General features: G+C 37.5%; 1 pseudogene; it reads left to right on the top strand.

Moving 5' to 3' along the window:
* The first annotated feature begins 442 nt into the window (after window positions 1-442).
* Window positions 443-5024, top strand: part of LOC107654784 (intraflagellar transport protein 52 homolog) — a 9805-nt pseudogene continuing 5223 nt past the window's right edge.

Raw genomic sequence — 5024 nt, forward strand, 5'->3', positions numbered from 1 at the left:
ATCGTGAGAGGAATCGACCGACAGGCTTCATTTAGACCAGTCGCTCATGTCAAGATCCTGTGGAAAGCCTTGCAACTGGAGCTGACATGAGACAGAGCTCTGGAAACACCTTTCAGGCGGGACAAGGGATTCTCCAGGCCAGTAGATGGCGATGTCAAAGAAACACTACATGTCTGCGCACAGACTATTCATGTGCTGCATCCCAATTCGCATACTATCCATCTTAAATCGTATTCGAAAATAGAATTATTATGTCCCAAATCATAGTATGTTGAAAAGAGTATGCCAAAGATTCTCGGATGGTCTACTACTTGAGATTAAAATTCAAAGTGCAGATCGATGCACATTCTAACGGCTAATATTGCCCACAACACATTGCGGGTGGAAGAGGATTCGATTAGAACTACAAAACACACATACAAATTGTTTAAAAACTACAAACATGGCGGATATGCGAGATCAACGGACAGGCAGAGAAAGGGGTTTGAGTGATAAATAATCAATGTCTAACCTGATTAAAAATATTTGTTTAATGTCATGCGCGTTATATTTAATCTGCAGCAACATTGTGAACTTTTATAATGACACGTTTGGTCATTAACTTATTGGAACTTTTCCACAATTCCAGGTTTCTCAGCAGCGGAAGTCATCATAGTTGGGTAAACTTGAAGAGCAGTGAATGGGAGAGCACCACAAATATATTTTTTGCATTCCCAGTTGCTCAAAAAGAAAAGAAAAACTCCACGATAGTGTTTTCATGACTTTCAATAAAAGGAAAAAAATTGAGAGAGACTGATGACGGCTGTCAGAATGTACCGTCCCTCCCATAGACGCTGCATTAGAAACACCCTCGCATTAGCGTTAACTGTTTTTTTTGTTTGTTTTTTTTGGTAATTTGATGCAAAGGTGATATAATACAAATAATAGTGTTATGAATGTATACATTTTTAAAAAAATACAAATATGAAAAACTTTTTTGTGGCACATTTATATATACATAATAAATATACACAATAGACATACATATTATGTAAACAAAAACTTTTATTTTGGATGCGATTAATCGCTTGACAGCACTAGTAATATATATATATACCATTTTAGATAAACCTTTTGCTTTGATGACTAAAATTTCAGATGGTGTAAAAAGTAATAAAATAATTTCCTTAAACCTTGAATACATTTGCGTGGACACATCTTAATCATTTTTTAAGGTACAATTCTTTTTTTCTTTTCTTTTAATATCTTGTCACATTATGTCATTACGTCACTGTTTTTCTTCAATACGGTGTCAGGATGCCTCCACCACCTTGGCTTTCTTTATCTCACATAAATCAGAAACTTGAATTTAGACATTTGAAATGTGCTCATCTTGAAAGAGGTATATTCAAGTTTCTGAACTTTTTTGGATTGGGTTTCCAGATGCACATTCGCATACCCTTACGGGGCCACATTAAACGTGATGAAGCCTGCGGTGGCCGTCCTGTCGACCGGCTCTGTGTGTTTCCCGCTCAACAGGCCTGTTCTGGCCTTCCATCAGTCTAAGGTGTGTACAGTCAGTCTGATTATCAGCTGAACCTCAGTCTGAGTTAAACTCACTGCGCTTTCTTCTGTGCTTTAATGTCTGGGTTTTTATCAAGAATGCTGGCAAGTTGGCAGTTCTGGGCTCATGTCACATGTTCAGTGACCAGTACCTGGACAAGGAGGAGAATAGTAAAATAATGGTAAGATATTCAGTTGCTATTGCAAGACGTCACTGTTACTGCTGATGAGAGTGTAGAGTTGGAGGTTTGTTCAGAGTGTGATCTGTAGTAAATTAGTGTTGCTTTACTATTGCTCAAACCACTAACCCTGAACTTTCGCCCATATCCTGCACTTTTGGTGCAGTGAACATGGGTGATTCCTGAAATAATGTGTGACCCTGGAGCACAACAGCAGTCTTAAGTCGCTGGGGTATATTCGTAGCAATAGCCAAAAATACATTGTATGGGTCAAAATTATTGATTAAGCTTATTTATTCAGCTTTGAGATGGTTTATAAATCTCAATTTCGAGGTGGTCACAAAATTGACCCTTATTACTGGCTTTGTGGTCCAGGGTCACATATGGCTTAAGGCTGGAATATGACTTTCGTCCAGAATGACGGCAGATTAACCACAAAGAACACCTTAGAAACACAGCAAAGTGTTAAACACAATCTCTTAAGGGCCAATCACTAAATGTTGCGTTCCAAAGACTTTCATTTATACAAACGTGGGAGACAGGAAGCTCAACACAAGCTCATGCGAATCTGCCCTGTGAATTCGTATCACGTGTGTGACTAATACAAGATTAGCGTGGCCTTTTAGCTGAATGAATAGAATGCAAGCTTTAAATCTGCAGGACTGTAGCGTTGCAGTAAAATGAAGTAGATTGCACATTTTTCATTTTGGATGTTCTATGTGTAGAATTATGTTTTTTAAAAAGACACCAGAGAGCCTGATGTCATATTAACACTGAAATTCTGTGTGCCCAAAGTCTAGTGTGACGCGGCTTTAGGACTGTGGTAGTTTTAGCACTCGCATTTCCTTCATAAAATGTAAAAACTGAGTTATTGTTTCAGAATTGAATGTACTTTGATATAATATGATGTGCACGTTCCAGGATGTTGTTTTCCAGTGGCTTACAACTGATAGCATTCCTCTCAACCAGATAGATGCAGAGGACCCAGAGGTGAGCGCTTAGTTACCTGCTTAACCTAGTTCAGACTTCATATCTTTTTTTTTATTCTTTTTTTTTTATTATCATTCAAAATTTCGGGCACGGTTGGTTTTTTATGTTTTGAAAGAAATTCCTTATGGTCACCAAGGCTGCATTTATTTATACAATAAAAACTGTAATCTTGTGAAATATTATTACAATTTCAAACAGCTGTTTTCTATGTGAATATATTGTAAAATGAAATTCATTTCTGTGATGCGCAGCTGTATTTTCAGCATCATTACTCGAGTCTTCAGTGTCACATGATCTTCAGAAATCATTCTAATATGCTGCTGCTCAAGAAACATTTCTGATTATTATCAATGTTGAAAACAGTTGTGCTGCACAATATTTTTGTGGAAACCTTGACACGTCTTTTTTTTTTTCAGGATTCTTTGATGAATAGAAAGTTCAAAAGAACAGCGTTTATTTGAAATGGAGATCTTTAGTAACATTATAAATGTCTTTACAGTCACTTGCGATCAATTTAACGCATCCTTGCTGAATAAAAGCACTGATTTCTTTTCAAATCTTCCCGCCAGCAAACGTTTGAACGGTAGTGTTCGTCGGGCCTGACTGATCATGCTTCAGGACTGTGAAGTCACATTGTTTTTTCCCAGATCACAGACCTCACCATGCTGCCGGACACAGGGAGTCTGTCTGACCGTCTGAGGGTGTGTCTGCAGGAGGGAGACGAGAACCCGCGAGATTTCACAGCTCTGTTTGACATGTCTTTGCTAAAGCTGCACACGAACACTCTTCCCTCAGTCCTGGAGTAAGAACGTCCTTCGTAAAGAGGCTTTCATGTTGCGTTCTAACAGAAATTACACACAGTCAGTCATTCTGCATGAATGCTGATACCATCACTTTCACAAAGACATGAGTTTGTGTGCTTGGCTGTTGAAGTCTTTAAAGGGGTCATATGATGCAATTTCAAGTTTTCCTTTCTCTTTGGAGTGTTACAAGCTGTTCGTGAATAGATAAGATCCCTAAAGTTGCAAAGACTAAAGTCTCAAACCCAAAGAGATATTCTTTATAAAAGTTAAGACTGGTCCACTCCCTCCTAAAACATCTCGTTTAAACACGCCCCCACATGTCTACATCACTATGTGGGAAGATTTGCATAACGCCGCCCAAATGTTCACGCAAAGGAAGAATGCGTAACTTTATTGTTGCTGCCACCACCGCAGCCATGTTGTGGAAACGCTGTGTGTTTTGTTGTGAAAGCAAAACTACTTTGTTTGACCTTCCAAAAGAGGACACAACCAGGGCTTAAAGTTCTCCGGCACTGTGCCGGATCTCCGGCGTGCAGCGCTTGGCTGCGGAAAAAAATAACCCTACATTTAAAAAAAACAAAAAAACTCGTTGATATCACTTTCGAGTCCATGAGTTTGCCTACCAATTGTATGAGAGGAGAACAGCTTTCACTCTCAACCAAACTAACATTAGTAGCCAATCAGAAATGTTTGCTCTTATAAACACGAGACGCGATGAGAAGCGCGACACGAGGCGCAATGGTCAAAGCTGTCCATCTAGCGCATATTTACATAGAAAAACTAATTAAAATCAGCGAGCGTTGTAAACAGCTCAGAGTAATCATGTCATCTCCATAAGAACGATATGATGATTTGCATGTGGCCAAATATTAAAATTTAATGGATTTAAACATTGTTTAATCATGCTGTAAAGTGAAACGTCACCGGGCTGTTGGCGCCCTCTGCAGGTATTTGTTATAATACGTAAAATGTAGTTAATACATAAAATGTAATGTTCATATTATGTATAGGCATATTACATTATGTATTTTAACAGTGTTGTTCAATAAAACCATGTAATTACTTGGTTTTATATTTTATTTGAGCCAGTTATTATTGCCTCATCGTTAGTTTATATATAAATAGTCATATTAAAGCCTGGTTTTCACTTAGGTCTATTTGTGTTACTAAAACATATCAGATTACTCAATTGTCAAAATAATCAGTAGATTACTTGATTACCAAAAATAATCATTAGTTACAGCCCTAGATTAGTTAAAATATTTCAAAATACAACTGCATTGTTTTACTTTTTGTAATTAAAAGACAAATATTTTGTCATTGAAAATTTCTTTAAAATTCTATTAAGATATTGTCTGGTTCTAGTGAACCAAGTGTCTGTATTTTGCCTCATCTCGTGAGCTAAGTGTATTGTCACACCCCTAGTATCGATAAGCAGTCATATAGCTCATAATTTTCAAAGTGTATAGCTTTCATTCTTCAGGTCAACCATATATTCATGAAAAAAAAA

This window comes from Sinocyclocheilus anshuiensis, unplaced genomic scaffold, assembly GCF_001515605.1.
Source record: "Sinocyclocheilus anshuiensis isolate Anshui unplaced genomic scaffold, SAMN03320099.WGS_v1.1 scaffold819, whole genome shotgun sequence".
NCBI classification, from domain to species: Eukaryota; Metazoa; Chordata; class Actinopteri; order Cypriniformes; family Cyprinidae; genus Sinocyclocheilus; species Sinocyclocheilus anshuiensis.